We start from the raw sequence: 17,646 nt of genomic DNA on the forward strand, positions 1-17,646 counted from the left end.
CAGGTCTACCCCCCCAACCTCCCCCCTTTTACGAGCACTGGGTGGCCTGTCTGAAAATTCCGGACCGTGAGACCCAGCGCATACTAGGGAATAGGGCCTGGAATGCATGTTAAAACGAAGACTTCCCGTACTCGGGACGTCCCCCACCGGGCGGCTGCCGCAACGGCAGCACCAAAGCTCGTAAAATAAACATTTATTCCTCCTCCTACTATGCCTCGGAACACGGTCTTTCCCCCTGGCTACAACAAGGTTTCAATGCTGGAGAGTCAGAACCTGTGTGCCGAAAAACCTACGCAAGTATCTGCAAATCTATGTGCGTTAAGGTGTTCGGTCGAAACATCATACATGAACTCTGCTAAAACCGGATAAACATCCACTCTGATGCCCGTATCCTAGCCATGTTCAAGGGCATGGTCAGGGGAGCAGAACTGAAGCTTAACATATTCCACTCCTTCGAGACATGGGAGGCAGCTTTAACCAGCTCGTTACGTCAAGATCAGTGAGTGGCTGATTAAGAGGGCAAGGGAATGAGGTGGTGTATGTGGTGCCCTAGTCTTCTGATTCCACCCTTGAGCTCCCAGTAATATCTATACCCGGCCTTGCTGTACCACAATTATTTCCTCCTGAACAAAGATCTTCACTCTTTCGCGCTCTCTATCTTACTCTATCTATTCGTAAAAAGCAAAATTGTTCAGCCCGTACAAGAAATCAAAGAATAAACATTTTGAAACTCTGAGATTGACGCCTCCTCGCACGAATAGACCAGCACCTCGAATCCACAACCATTCACGCTCGCATTTTATTCAACAGAAGGGCAGAGAGCCTTCGACCTTCCTTGGCCTCGCGATGAAAAATCCCTTGTTCCTAATCTTTCCCTCTTCGATGACCTTTACTGCTCGTGAAGCATTGATCTGAAATGCAGCAACTGTGTACGAAAATACTGTGTGGGAACCGAAATAGCCTCTCGCGTCTCAAATCGTATTATACAAACCTAGATGTCTATGCAACGTTTATTTTTCGGGCTTGATATAATGAATTTTGCTTTATTGACCAGATGGACAATGAAAGTGTGTTTATTTGAGCCAGTCTAAGCAAAAATAGGAGCATGATAAATTAACTACAGTGTCCTTTTTAAGGGCTGGGAATGAGACACTCGTGCAGTGGTTACCGAAAAACAGGAGTGAAGAACACTACAGAGCGCGCACAGAAAGTCCCTTCACCCGCCGCGGTGGCTCAGTGGCTAAGGCGTTGCGCTGCTGAGCACGAGGTCGCGGGTTCGATTCCCGGCCGCGGCGGCCGCTTTTCTGATGGAGGCGAAAAGCAAAAACGCCCGTGTGTACGAGATTTCGGCGCACGTTAAAGATCCCCAGGTGGTCAAAATTAATCCGGAGCCCTCAACTACGGCGCGCCTCATCGCCTGCGTTGCGTCGGCGCGTTAAACCCTAAAATCAATCAATCAAGAAAGTCCCTTCGGTCTTTTAGAGCTGAGATAGAAATTTCAAATATCACAGTTGAAGAAAGAACACGTGCACTGGGTTTTCACGGTTCCCACACCTTCGAATTTCGGTTAATGAATGGCTTAGCTCCTCTCCCCTTTTTTGGTGTGTTTATGCGCGCGTTCCATCCTGCTGGCGTGGCTCTCATACCTTCACTCACCGGGACAAGGGGACCCGCACCGGAAAACCCAGGAAGATTTCCCGAGTGTCCGGCTCCGGCTGCAGAAGCAGATGTCAAGCATCTCTAGTGGACGTGCGCAGGAACAAGAAAAGCTTGGGACAGCACGCTAGGAGTGGTTGGTCTTCGGCGGTATAAACCGGGTGACTTCAACCGGTGGGTGCACGACGACCACTACTGCAGGTCGCTGCTGATCGTTTTTACAGAATACCGGACTGTATGCTCACCTTTAAACTTGTCCAGTGTTGTCAATGTCCTGACTACCTGTTGGTACCCTTCTCCTTCTTCTACCTACTGCCTTATCTTTCCTTCTTATGCCGCATGGCAAAAATACGCAGCAAAAAAACGTACATTCTTCTGCTGTGCCCAAATGGGTAACCACATCCTTTGTTGCTACTATCGGTCTTGCTCCTTCCATTTAACTCCGGACTCCTGAATGTACTCTCATTCCATAGCCACATAATATACCATAGCTGTCCACTATTGTTTTACGAAAAGACCTGTACGTAAGGAGTTAGCGGTATTTCACGCCATTTTTAGCTCTTCCCCCATTTCCTTGAATGACAACGTCTGGCCGTTCAGTAACGGCAGTCGCTGGCAGCCATAACTTGCAGTAACCATATGGACAAATGTGCTCACGCATATTGACAATATAGTTAATTCGTATAGTACAGATAGTACTGATTATATATAGTACTGATTGAAACAGAGACTAACATTTCGATTGTTCTTCAAATAGCATGGCATTCCCGTTATAAGGTACAACAGCACTTCAAGCTCAGCAGTCACATAAGATGTCACAAGCAACAAAAATAGTTGTTATCATAACCATCACCACAAAGAGCAGATGTCTGAGCTGATTGCCTGATTTTTAGATGCCTATAAAACGACTGGAAGCACGCTTTCACCCCCATAGCAAGTTCACACGGTGCTATGCGAGTTGTCATTCATAAAATTTGAGCAAAATCGCGTTCCAAGAAGCGCCATATTCCAGCAGTTTTTGTATTTACAGGATAAATGATAAATATCCCTCTGCCGAATTCTACAGTGATGCGTCCAAAACATCCTCCACCGTGTCTTGTGCTGCGAACGGTCCCAATTTTACTGCAAGCAGAACTATGAATATTAACACCAGTATCTTTACGGCGGAGGCGTATGGCATTTTTTTTACAAGTCATACTATTGAATATAATGTACCTAAGTATGTAATTTATACCGACTCGTTGAGTGTGGTGCAAGCACTGTCATCCACAAAGCCATCCAAAACCAATGTCATCAATCTTGTCGTAAAGATCATTATCTCCGCATATGCGTCAAATCTTGAACTAACTGCGTGTTGGGTCCCTGGCCACTCTGGAATAGCCGGTAATGAGACCGCGGATCAAATGGCCGCTGCTGCTGTACTTTAAACTACACTGCACATACTAACTTTACCCTCCACTGATCTCAAGCCACACATCAGAAAGCACCTTCGCAATACATGGCAAGCAGACTGGAGTACCGAGACAGACAGACAAGTTACACCTCATAAACCACACTTGGGAACTTACCCTATGGACACACGCAAAAGACACACGGAAGTCGCACTGGCTAGGTTACAGATAGACCACCCACATGCGACGCACTCACACCTGCTCACTGGGTCTCCAAGACCCGTGTGTATTAGGTGTGGGGAGGGCCTATCTGTAGTGCACATCCCATTCATGTGCAAGGCACTCGACACAGCAAGACACAGACACTTCAGAGAACTATACAGACACACATTCCGCTGCACCCATCCTTGTTTTTGGGTGACAATACCATGGTTTCGGTGAAACGCTTTTTTAAATATTTGCCAGGTGCTAAGTTTTTAAACCTCATATCCCATCATGCATAATCAATACTTGCCCTATACACCAGCTATCACCGTTGCCTTTAATTGATATTAGTGTTATTCTAGCTTACACATATCATTACGAAGTGTTTTCAGTTATCTACTTTTGTTTGGCGCTGTTTGCTCCAGCTGGCCTTGCGCCAAAAAAATCCAACCATAATCATATATCTCAGCCCATAAGGCGAGACACTAAAAAAAAATTAAACGTTAGAGGTAGGATCGGCGTCAAGCATTTTGCTGCAGCAAAGCTAGACGCAAACATAGCCTTACCTACTTTTCAAATTTCAGTAAAAGTATCATACAAGAAGGCAGCAGGTATATAAATACGTAGGCTCCCTCGCAGGATTCAGCTGATAGCCGGGCCTTCGGTACTACATCGGACCTAAGTTGTGTCCAGTGATAAGCAAGGTAAGAACAAAACAATGTTGGCTGGTGGTTGGCTTTCCGGTTGCGCAAAATACAGACGGGGATCTCGAACACTGCGCTGTCTAAGCGCTCGGCTTCATTCCTCACTCCACACACGCACGCGTCATTCAAGTTAGCCGGTACCCAGGGGGTTTTGTACCACTTACTTTAGACTCCTTCCTTACTTTCCCTTGAAGGAGAGCTCATTAGGGCTGCACTTTCTCGAGCACTGGCGCGGCTAGCTGTGCAGCCTCTTCTCCCACGCAGCGCGTTTCATCGGCGACCGCAAACCGTGTGGTGTGTCGAAAGAGCAGCGACGGACGCAGTAGACGGCAATGCGCGGCGTCATCCGTGCCGGCTCACTGCAGCACCCAGCCAACGCTTCAAGGGAGTGTATCAGAATTAAGCTGGGCAGGGGGCTGTTTACTATTCGAATATTGTTTTCTTAATATGGAAAGCATTTTATAGCCCAAGATGGAGTATGTCTGTTTTTATTGACTGTATATACGTCGGTGCGTCCACCCGAAACACGTGTGTGCGTCGCCAAAGCTGTCCCGCCACAATTACGTCCTTGTTAGTGTCCTGTGAACCTAACGCACAGCGGCTTAAGTAAAGACGATCGCAAAGTTACGAGCATTCTCTGCAGCGAAATTGGTGGCTTTTTTTTTGAAGCCACAGATATTTCGCTGATAAACATGGCTAACATGGTCTTTATATTGCAGAGAGCGGCGTTCCTTTTTGCAGCGAAGAGTCGTCGGTGCGTATGTCCGTACTGATGTAGAATTGCGCTCACGACGTCGTACAACACTCCGTAGTATTCTCCGCTTTACAGACCTTCCATCTGGTACCCGGAGCTAAATATTAAGACCGTGTTAGAAGCACCACGTCATACTAAATCATGCCTTACACTAACGTTTACACCAAAGGTCATTGTTTTGAAGGTATAATCGCCTGAATACTAATGACTCAGTCAGGTATTAGTGAGCGCGATAGTACGTTCGTGCTTACGTTACAATGATCCACGCCACTATTTCATCGTACTGGTTGTACTTTCGGGCAGCTGAGGGAACAAACTTTGACAACTGCTGCAGAGACGCGTACTAAAAATATGAAATTACGAACATTAGAATAACTGACGAGAGTAAAAAACGTTGCGAATAAATGAATACATCACAGTGTGGGAGAGTTGTAAGTGTAAAGCAGAGGCTTTCGTACAAGCGCGAACATGAAATCTGCGGGAATAATAAGCACGTTCAATGTTGCACATAATTGCGAATTGCGAGTGTGGTGCACCCCCCCCCCCCCGCCACAGTATTCAACAAAGTGAAATATTGCATTATTTGAAAATGTATGAATAATGCATCCTAGTGATAATGCAGATATTCACCTTCAACGGCAATTCTGACAATAATTTTAGTTCATTTTGAGAAGTACATTTACAAGTTGTTACGTTACAGAAACCTCGTATTGGTGGCTAGTGCGCGCGCACGTGTTCGCCTGTAGCTCTGGGTGTGTTTATAACTAAATAGTTACACCATTTTATAAGAAGTTCTTCTGAAAAGCGCGCCTTATGCAACACCCTTGCACAGTATCTTGCAGAGCAAATTCATTTGGCTGCAGCAGCCCGCTTTCAATTTAGATTGAGAAAGAAAAAATCCACAGGATGGCGTTAAGATAATGCGGTGAAACTGCGGCATATTCGTGCCTGTTCACTTGCGCTTACCGTCGCCGCACTGGCATCCTTAGTCTCTGAATCGGTTAACTTCTATGGGGAGACGCTTTCAGTAAGCCGTAGAAATCTTAAATGGTAGTTTTCGGCCTCTTGGTCGGTTGGTGGCTGATAGGCGCACAGCTTGCATAGCAGGTGGGCAGCTCCGAGAACTCTGTGAGTATACTGCTGAAAACACCTTTTTAATAATAATAATTTAATAACACCTTTTTCTTTTTTCCTAATCATTTCTACGTAATGATTTGCCCCAAAAAAATGACGGAGCAATGACATACGAAATCAAAAAGTAAGAGCAAAATCTTTAAAACACTCCTCGTGGTTGACCGACGAAATAAAAACATCATGTATCCACCCAGTAAACACCAATCGCTAACGTGCTGCGCCAAAACTGTCTATCAATTGTAGTTCACCAGCCGGCATAATCAAACCCTAGCCGGTGTTTTGAATTTGGTAGGCCGGAGCAGACACCTGTATGTGGAGCGTAGCGACAAAGGCCACCGTTCGCACAGCTATAATAGCCAGCCTGAAATGGCCGAAAGGGGCCCCCATGTCTCATACGTTCGCCTATATCCGACATCTCAAAAGAGAAAAATACTAATTGCTACGTATAATTGCTACGTATAAAGCTACGTATTGCTACGTAGCTACGTATAAATTACTACCCATTAGCTACCCTGAAACGCGCCGCCGGCACAAATGTCTGACCTCGTCCCACGCAGACATTGTCAGCAGTGTTATGAGGGTACTTAAATTATACTTCGACCATGGGCAGCTTTGCTGAAGCGTCGTTTTCTGTACCTCCCGCAACGAACACCCGCCGGTTACGCAACAATCGCCGAGGCAATTGCGGTTGCATCCACCCGGGCTAATGTTGACAGCCCGGGATATTGCGACACTACTTGCGTAGAACTTTGTGGGTTGCCGAAGAAAGAACACGTTCAGAAATGTTGTCCCTCGTTAAGGTCGAGATACATTGACCTCCGTAAATTACCAGGGCGTCCAGGGCATAAAAACAAGTGTGGCGCACCCGCTTTTGCAGTCACTATCACGCGAGATCAAGGTCGTTAGCCGCACCTTCCCCGTTTCAGGCGTCACTAATCGAAGTGGGCGTCGTAACTAACGCGCATCGTTCGCTTATGAAACATCCGATAACGACATGGGTGTGACGCATCCTCGACTGCACTGCACGCTATGTAGGACCGATGCGGAATTCTTGATGGCAGAAAAATTATAGGGAGCGAATGAATCACTTCCCCAAAAACAAAATCCAGTAACGAGTACCACCCCATTCGCGCATACTGTACACAATATCTGTTTAAAGCACTGTGGCAAAAAAAACACTCTTTAATGGAACTCTGGGGGCTCCCCGTGAAATCCTGACGATGAATACGAAATTCTTCAAAACTAGCAAACAAGTATATTTTGGCTCCAAAGAACATATTTAAAATAGATAGGAAAGTCTTCAAGCAGTTCAAGCTAATCATGCGGGCTCTGTCACACTGTGGAAGCAGTTGCCTTTGTGCGAAAGTCCACCCTTTGTAAGACCATTCGCTCACCGGACGGGAAGCGGTCGCTTTTTAGGTCAATATTGTAATAGGGTAAATGGAGTATTTTCTTTGCAGGCCTGCCCGGACTCTCTCTTATCTAGGTGACACCTCCAATATTTCGCACATGACTTCCCAGCTCCTTTTATTTTACGGAAACTAGACAGACACAACCAACACCTGTAATATGGACGAAGTAATGGTCGTTGTGATGGCATTAGTGGCTAGAACTGAAGACTTGCGTCGCACACACGAGACAGGCGCTTGAAAAGGGCGTACGAGGCGGAGACGAACATTTATCTGGGCGAACAAAGCTGACGATGAAGGTAAAGTTACTACCAGACTGCGACAAGTCAATCCTAAACACAGAGTTCTACAAGGGTAAAAAAATAACACGTTCAAGTTCACTTCCAACAGGAACCGGTAAGGAATCAAATGTCTCACGTGCGCTGGCACTGTCGATGCAGTCGATGCTGGTATTATCCCGGTTGTCGGCGATCTCTTGGTGGTTGACACGAGAACCGACACGTCGTCCAGTAGATGCCGGCGATTTAATGCACGGTCGTCGACGGCCAGCTTGCAGGCACGGCTGTCCCTGCAGCCTGGCTGGGTATCCGGGGGTTCTTAACGACGTCATCGGCCGACCACGGCTACCGCATTTTCCAGGCAACACTCAGAGCACGGTTCCCCCATTTGCACTGTGCTTCGTCTCCACCCACGATCTCCTCTTCTTCCTTTTCTGACGTCACATTATTGCCTCCGCTATTTTTCCCTGTTCACAGTGACGCGACACTAAGACGGCACATACCCCCAGAGGGTGATTATCTCAGCCGTGCTAACTAATCTCCGAAACGTTCTTGTCGTCGACGCCTTTTGATGCACCCACGACTCTGTCTTGTACGTCATTATAGTCGTGCTTTATTTATTTAAAATATCTTTGTTTAAAGTGGCGCGTGCTATTTTATTAAAAACAAACCAGCTTATAATTTTTCAAACAGCCCACAGCGCAACAGAGGAGACAGACAGGAGAATTACCAAAGGACGAGCATTGTTTTGTGCGGTTTTCCCTTGTGAAGTGCTTTGTAGATACAATCTTATCTGAGGTACCACCTTGATAAGGTCGAGCCGTGTCCTCCTGTCTGCCGCGTCTGTTGCACTGTGATTATATATGAACACCTACCAGTCCGCTCAACTTTCAACAGACCCCGCAATGACACAGAAAATAGGCAATTTTCTTTGCTGTTTTATTTCCTTCAATTGAGGAACGTTGACACAAAACCTTTAAAAATAACCTCTTCCCAGTAATTCGGCAGTGAATACCTGAACGCCCGAATGAATGTATTTGAAAACTAATACAATAAATAAAGTGATGCCAAGTGGGCAGGTTCTTCTGAAAGTCTCTGAATCTTTATTGGGAATGGTAGGTGAAACCGTTTCGTCGCTTTACGCATGTACACACAGGTGAAAAGGTTTACGGACGCCGAAAGCAGCAAATTTGAGTTATTTCTCTGCCATACGGCAGCCCGGAGTAGTATGTGCGGGAGATTTCATGATTTCTGTCACTATACGACGTCTTGCATGCATTCGACGGTTTGTCGCGCCGCTATAGGAAGAGAAATAACCTAAAATTTCCCTGGTCCGTAAACTTCTGATCGTTGCGGTATATTCGTATTTACTCACATACCCCTCAGTGTAGGCGACGCATATTTTTTTTTCTTTGGGCGGTTAGAAGGAATGTTTGCCGTATCCCGAACACTTACGCAGGCTTAAAGAAGGCTCTTTAACCTGGGTCTTCTACTGCCGTGAGTCTTTACTGACATACCCCAAAAGCCAGAGGAGGAAAGCCAATTTCCCAAATGCGATATAACGCATAATGATCTGTACCACTTAAAACTTAAGGTCGGCTTCACTTTGATCCACAAAGGCATTGCTGGAATGGTTTTTTTCCGGATTTTCTGTAGGTCCGCGTAAACATGCTACACCCAATAGTAAATGCTTTATACCAACCTTATGTATACCCAGTCCACCTTGCTTAGCTGATGAGCTGCAGCTTTGTATGTTGTCACAAAAATACTCGGCCGTAGTGCGTATTGTTTGAGCAAAGAATGCATTTGTGCCGAGAGGTCAAAAGCAAATTACCATCGGCACCAGAAAACCTGCGTGTTTGTGGGATGATTCATTTATTTTCCGCCGTTGTTCCCCTCAAGAAGTGAATTTTCTGCCGGCGCTCACATGAAGGCCTTTTCCACTGTACCCTATTAAGTGCAATTCAGGGAGATTCCCGCGTGCCTCATAAACTCGTATTTTCAAGGCATACGGACGCACATGGCAGCATCAACAGCCACACGAGTAGGTCACAGCCACTTTTTGGACCTATTAGAAACGTTTTTATACAACGGCAAAGATTATGATTTGTTGTTTCCATTCAGCGTAGCTACCCCCTGACTACGTACACCACCACATACTTGCAGTGCCAGACCTGTTCATCCCGAGTGTGGAACAACAGCCTAACGTAATGCATTGGAAACGTAGCGTGCCCACACTGCGTTGGCAAAGCCTTAATTTAGAAGCCAGTTGACCTTTCGTATGCAAAGACACGTTTCCGTAGATGAATTATAGTGGTTACAGCAAAACGTGAATATGCAAGCACTTACTGCGTGTACCTTTAGTACTGTCACGCGCAACGGGATAAGCAGCGAAATACAATTACTCTGCAGCATTCGCCCGTACGACCCGAGCTGTGACTGAACTCTACATAAAAGGCCAGTGGAATAAATGGTCTCAGTGTACCTGTGGACTATTTATGCTGTGTAAACCGTTCAGGATAATTAACTTAAACGCCAAATAATTCGCATGTTCACGAACATCTTACTCTGCTAGTAGCAATAAATGAATGTAGAACGGTCGTCGTAACCTTGAGCCAAAACTTATGAAGTAAAGCCACAGTCCATAAAACGGCATACGTAGCGCTGGTGGTCTCCCCGCTGTCAACTTTGGTTATGAAACTAGATGCGCATTTCTTACGTTTTTTGAGAGCGGCAGTAACAATATTAATCGCCCCCAAACTTGGATAAAAAAAGCGGTCTCTGACAAATATCCAATTGTGTTGCGAATTTTCCAACTAAAACCTCCAAAGCCGCCACATCATTTGAAGGGCAAGCAAAGGTAAACACGATCCCCAAAACTGCAACTAAAATTTTATCACCAATTGTCCAACGCCCGAAACGATGCCTAGAAGAAAACATCAGGGGTTTCGTTTTCTGGGAGATGTACAAGTTCAAACTATCTGCTTGCTGATTGGCTTCAGTTCCATAAAGCTACAGACCGTTTTCAGAGCGGCGGCCTAGGCATATACCATGTTGGTTGATGGTACATCCCTCCTCACTGGTGGCCTTTTCGGACGCGTAATTCCCTGTGGCTTTCAATGGCCCGGGCCGCATATGCGAGGGCGGAGCGGATTTACGGGTGAATTGTGCAATTATGTTTGACTGTCGCTGTGAATGAGGACTTATCGAATGCGCACATATTGCGTGCCAACTTTCGGAGACAACTTAGTCCCGAAAAATGGCCCATACCGCTTGGTAAAGCACGGTTTTTGCTGGCGCCCATCGCCAAACTCTTGCACACGCGTTTCAGAGCTTTTCACTGCACATTTTGTCTATTTGTAGGTACACAGCAACCATATACTTAATGGTGGAAACCTGTGCTCGCGATACGCCCGCGGGGACGTATTACGGGGCCCCTGGCACAACGTCGACGCACGCCGACGAAGGCCGACGCACGCAATTCTAACCTCAAATGGGGTTAGTTAGGTAGAAAAACAAGATTGCTTCGAGTTGGCATTGCTTCCAACCTTCACACTTAAACAGATAACGTCTTCATTTCCTTTCTTGCGCCGGTCCAAAAAAAAAAAGTCCCGCCTCCCGCGATCCAATTTGCACTCCGTCCCTTGCCGTGTCCGTATCATGCAGCTCGGACCTACACATTCAGATATTTCTGACACTTGTAATAATGAAACCGCTTTGAGCAACTTGTAGCCACACTTTTATCTCATGCGCATGAAAGGGTTCGTTCGCACACGGATTACGTCCAACAGAGTTGGAAATAACGTGGAATCTGCAACCTCTGGAGCAAGGCGACTATCGCTACGGCTTACCTCGGGTTGCGCCAACGGGGATATAATACAGGCCTGCAGGGCAGGGAAACACATGCAATTCCTACTGAAGCCAGGTTTCTGTGCTCGTCACGAGTGGGAAGGATGAATTAGCAGCAGCGCGAAACTGCATGCGGGGCTTTTGGGACACCGGCGGTGAGATGAAAGGCGTTTGGTGCATTTTAAGTAGGGGGACGAGACATCCCGTTTTGACCGGAACAGTTGCCTTTTCGAGGTGCGCTTCGGCCGTCCCATCTTTTTCCTTTGGTCTCGTATGAGACTGCCAGTATCGAAAATAAATAAATAAACAATTATGTCGGGTTTTCGCGGGACTGCATGGTTTCAAAAATTCGCTCCAAGCCAGTTTATCCCATTGAAAGTGTCCCTACACAGCATGCTACGAAGTGTGCCCAGCAAGTGTGTTACACGCATATTTTACAAAAGTGATCTCGAGTACTTTGGAAAATTTCCCAAAAATGTGCGATTTAGATCAATTTTTATCAAAGAACACTTCGAAGTTACTTTACCAAGACGACTTTGAAAAGTCATTTTTCAACAGTGTACCATTGTCAAGCGCAACATTAAAAATACGCTTGAAGTTTTGTACTCTTCACATATTTTGGTCTCTGAGAGATGGGTGCTAGTTTTTGAGCAGAAGACAAGAATATGTACACTGCGCTGAGATTTCACGCGCCGCTTAACGGACCCTGTAGTTGCCTGGAATCGGAGCTTTAATGGAGCGCGTCTTTTTGCTTCCTTTTGAACTCGGCGGGCACGTCAGCCTTCTGTCAACATTGCGTGCACTGTTACTTGTGCGGCTGAAATTTCGGAACATGCGAAGAATTCTGCAAGGAACTGTCGCAGGATAAAATCTTGCTTTAAAAAATCCAATTGTCCGCATAATACGCAAAGAAAGAACTAGAAGCAGAACCTTCGAAATCATTACACGTAATGGATCACTGTGAGTGGCATTGTTTCCTGGGCCTGAAAGGGGTGTAATGCAAAATGTAACGTTTTAAATAATATCAGCCCTCTAATTAGAATGCTTTCCCCCAATCGTAGCTTTTTGCCTTTTCTTTGTCTCCCCACCGCGCGCTGGTGGTCTACGCCATGGCGAAGCTGATACGCTCTAGGGAAAACTAGAAAAGAGTCTAGGCGTCACCGCTCCGATCGGCTAGTTTAAACAGCCAGGTTGCAGACTCGTTGCATCGCGACAGCAGGCACGCTACGCGTAAACACAACAGGGAGCATGCTTTACAACACACGTGCCGGGGCAGATTGGTGTGGACTACACTACCTTTCCGAGCAGCCTTCCGCTACGGTCTGAAAAGGCCGCCGTTGTCAATGTTCTTGGAACAAAATTTATTTGTTCCAGAATGGGATTCCAGCGGCGCCTGGTCTCCGCGTTGCACTCAGTGCGGGGGAAGCGGCGATTTGTGAGGTTGCGGCGAGTGAGACTGGCATGGCGATTCGTCCCACACCTTGAGGTCCCGATCGCAGCTGCTACATACGACTACGGTGGAATATTTCTCCCGTGACTTCCACATTTCTGGCTGCGCACTTAGCTGAGCACAATATGGCAGCCTACGGCGGCAACCGATACTGCCCGTGCTAAAGGCCAGTCACGGGCGAGTGCGGCGCTAGCGTCACCTGTTGAAGGTGAGCCCTACGGCTCGCTGTATACGGTCTACATTTGTAGCTACTGCCCCTCACAAAAAGCCAAAATCTCCAGCGTTACGTTCGTCGATCACAATGGCGGCTGTTATCCATATAATGGGCGTCATTATTAACTGGCCAAGCTTGCAAACAAATGCAGCCGCCCCAGATAGCTTCCAGATCTTGAAGAGAAGATAAAGTCGCACGTTAATACCGCATCAAAACTCCTGTGTTGATGTTGTTTCCCGGTATTACTTATGGGTTATCACACTCCCAGATGACTACCATTCGACGGCGAAAATAAGGTCTCTATTGTCATGGAAAAACAAGCACTGTATTTTATTGCCTTCGAAAGCTGGTGCTAAATATGGTTAATAATAATGGCGAAATCTGAAAAAAATCGCGCAAATATATTTTAGCATTATTTACAGCCGTCTACTGGCCGAATGAAAATTTCGCCCCAGTATGGTTCGGCAATCTCGGTGCACAATAATGAGGCAGTGGACAGAGAAAACCCTGTAAAGCATTGAGAGACGCAATCATTAACTCCTGGACGAACCCCCCCAAAAACAAACGGACATGAACTACATCGTAGTTGTAATAACTGTGACGGAATATACATAGATTGCCTTAGCCGCGGAAGAGAAGATGCACGTCTACCACAGCGGCCAAAAGTCGATGACCCCCGCTTCAAGAAGAGGAGGCGCTCATTGTCCCGGCGGTTTTTCAGATCTGCCTCGTTTCAGTAACCACCACAGAAGAACGAAAGAACAAGATGAAGTGCTTAAACACGCCTTGCATTGAACCTTTTGTTTCCATTCGCGACTTGAAACGGCCCGTGAAGAAACCAGGCACTTGCTTTAGGCAAGGAAAAAATTTGCGCAAAGAACGGGATCCGGTCGTTTGCACCATGATCACGTTGTGATGCGGTATAGAGACCCCTCTAGAGCACGTAGTTTACAGTCGCCTATATCGCTTTCTGGCAGCAACCCCATTTTCAGCTTCAATGCTTCGCAGTCATTGTTCGTACTAGACATTTCCCCTTATGCCCCCACTCTTTTGCTCCACCACGAAACCCTCTGCTTTCATGTAGTAGGTTTTGTCTCAAAAAACAACGTCGGTGGTACAAGTTCGCATTTCTTGGGTGATGTTGGGCGTTGCGGCGGCGGAAACCGGTTGTAGGCGTACAAAAGACGTACACCAGCCTGCTTATGCGAGCTATATTTTCAGCAGCATGCATGTGTAATCAAGCAGCAGCATGTGTAATCAATAGACACCGATTTGCTCTTCCTGAACGTATTAGGCTTTTATTGTGCAATGCTCTTATCTTGCCGCAATTTTCTACTCCCATTTAGAATGAGGCTCAAGGGGGATTATTGGAAGGAAAACAGAGTCCGCTGGAGAGTGATCAAGAGGCTAAACCGTCCAAGGTGAACCAGCCAGAGGATTCGACTCGTGCCGCGCGATCACGCACCGGTGATGACAGCCGTCGATCCGTGCTACCTGCTCGTTCGGGGATTGACCGGTCGGTGAAGAGGGATTCAATGTTCAATTAAATTAAATTCAATTAAATTGCAATTCAATTAAATTGCCCCCGCTGAAGCAGGAGCCATCCTGGGGACTTACGGCGACGAAACGACTGCGGGGTCGTAGGAGGGCTTCAAGCGACTGACGTGGACGGTTTCGCTGCCACGACAGCGAAGGTCTGTAGAGGGCGTAAGTAGTTCAACTGCGTAGTTCACGGGAGAAGTACACTCGAGGACGCGGTAGGGGCCATGATATTTCGCAAGCAGTTTGGAGGATACACACGGCGTTGTAGCGTGGACCCACAGGCACACAGGATCGCCAGCACGAAAGGAAGATGAGGCCTGGTCATTGCGCGAAGATGCTTCTGGCGAGTCTGCATTTGATGTCAGTGAGCGGGCGAGCTGCCGGCACTCTTCCGCTTGTCGGATGACGTCAGAAATGGGGTGGCACTCAGAAGAATCACGGTTGTAGGTCAGCATTATGTCCATTGTGCAAGACGGCTCACGTCCATAGAGGAGGGAAAAAGGTGAAAATTTGTACAAACTAAAAATTTTTACGCCCAAAAGGGTGCTTCAGCTTGTCGCCGCAGGAGCACCCTAAAAACTGAAAATTTTGCACCTTTTAGGGTGCTTGGATTCTGTCGCCGCAGGAGCACCCTTTGTGAAGCACCCCAGAAGACAGGTGCCTTATAACACCCTTTTCGACCTAAAAGTATCCTAGGGTGCTACATAGCACTCCAATCTGTAGGAGCATCTTCTGCAAAAGCACCCACCTAAAGGGGTACAAAAAGGGTGCGTTATCCTCGGTTCACAAATGGTGCAGCAGGTGTGAGACCACATATTGCACAATATGACACACGATTATGGTATGAAACATTCGTGCTTTCCAAGCGCGGTTCTGTGAGACATTCTATTGAAGCTCAACGTCAGCTGATAATTTCCTTGAACTTGTGTCACCGATTGTTAAAACATATATTTAAAGAGTCAGGAGCCCCATCTCAGTACAGAGTTATAACTTTAGAGGTAGTTGATTATCGAAAATCTCGTATAAAACCATTTATATGTTCACTTTGCTGAACTGCAGTACACATCCTTCGAGCTTCACTGTACAGCATAATCATGCTATGCAGTGAAAGCAATTAGGTGTGCAACACTTCAACCACACAAAACTTCCTTGAACCTTAAAACCCTTGGCTCCTCAGTATTGCATAAAACTTCCAATCACGGTAGCTACTTGCAATATTTAGTGCCTTATTCTTGAGCTGAGCAGGAAGGTTCAATATGAAGGAAGACCAAATGCAAAATGTATTGTTTCCTCCGTACTGCAGCTCATAATATAGTTCCCTCCTTACTGCGGCTTATAATCTACTTATAAAAGTTGGGTACCCAAGCCATTTATTTTCGTTTGCATTATTCTTTTTGCTTTACGAAAAAATATTCACATGGTACAGCACGTGCAAGGTTTGGTGGTATATGGAGTTTTATAACCATACATTTAGACTAAATGACCCCACATAGCAATAACAGAACTGCAAACATCACAGAACATTGCATACAAGTTCCCTGGTGAAGCCCATGGTTGAAATGTAATGTCATGGTTCATAAAATATTATTTTATCATGAGGCTAGCTTGTACATGGTGCCTTGCATTATGTCCCTGCCGGCAGATGTGGGGTCATTTGTCAATGTTGCAAATGAAAAGCCAACAGCCGGGGCCCATTAGTTTTGGCTAGTATTACGAGGTGCCTCACGGCAAGCATTCTACGTCGATAGACTTTTGTAGAGTTGACTAGAACTGAAATCAGCAAAAGATTCCCTATAAAACATTCAGTCTATCCGCAGCTTTAGGGTTTGCTAATTTCAATATTTGGGTTTCTTCTGCCTTTCTTAACAACATTTTTCTTTTGATAAGAAGGTGCATTACCAAAAGCAAAAAGCTGTTCTGTAAACCTTTGGTAGCTAAATAATTGTTACAAAATATTTTACTCTAAATATAGCAGCTTAAACTGAGAATATTCGCATTTAAAAACATTAAAATAAGTTTAAATTGATCATAAATTTTTAGCTGTTTTTACGCAAAACTGTACACGGGATATGAAGTGCATCACAGGGAGGGCTCTGGATTAGCTTTAGCAAATTTGGGACATTTGAGGTGCACTGAAATCTCTACTCATGCGCTTTTTCACTTTCTGTATCCACCACGAAAATGGCTGCCAATTTAGACAGTGATTATTAATAGTAGTTGAAGTGCATTTTTAAATAATCTCAAACATTAAAGCCACAAAATTAATTTTTACAAGTTGTAGACATTGCGCGTTACACCAGACATTGGGCTACACTGTCAAGAGCTTTGACATCTACAATTACCTCTACAAAGCAAGCTTATGCTGGTAGAATGTTTCATACCATAATTACTGTGTGTTCAGAGCTCACGTGTGAAGTATGTATACTGCTGCTTCAGCAAGAACCGAGGATGAGCACCCTTCCTGGTTCTGAAAAAAAATAACAGAGGAAATTCCTTAAGCAGGATTCGCAAACAGGGTTCAAAGAAACAAGAATGAACAAGAAATTCTTCCAAAACATGTAATGCAATGCAAACAAATATTTATTTCAACTTCATTTCTACAAAAGACCACCTCATGAAGACTGGTGATGGGGTATTGAATCAAAAATAGAGCAGAGAGCACTTATATAAATGCTACAGGGAGCCTTCACAGCCAAAAATTGTTTGATCACCTGACCTAATCACTGCTCATCAAACTCATAAAAAATGTTTCAATGCATAAAAAGCAGTGGTAAACGCAGGAAACAGTTAAAACAGAATGACGGCACAAGTTTGTCCCGTCGTTCTCTTAAAAAAATTATAAAGTAGGTGACAAAATTAAAACGACAGCAAATTGGTTGGCTTTTAATTTTAAATGATAATATAAAAAAATAATGGCATGAATGAAAGTGAGCAGCACGCAAAGTACCATGTTGCTAGCCCGACATTCCACTTTGAAGCAAAATGTCCGCTTTCAACACTACATAGGCTAAACATGCAATGAGGCATTCCTTTAGGCACACAAAATATACCATAATTGTTA

This window comes from Haemaphysalis longicornis, unplaced genomic scaffold, assembly GCF_048455015.1.
Source record: "Haemaphysalis longicornis isolate Haplotype H1 unplaced genomic scaffold, Haemaphysalis longicornis Haplotype H1 scaffold_4, whole genome shotgun sequence".
Classification (NCBI taxonomy): Eukaryota; Metazoa; Arthropoda; class Arachnida; order Ixodida; family Ixodidae; genus Haemaphysalis; species Haemaphysalis longicornis.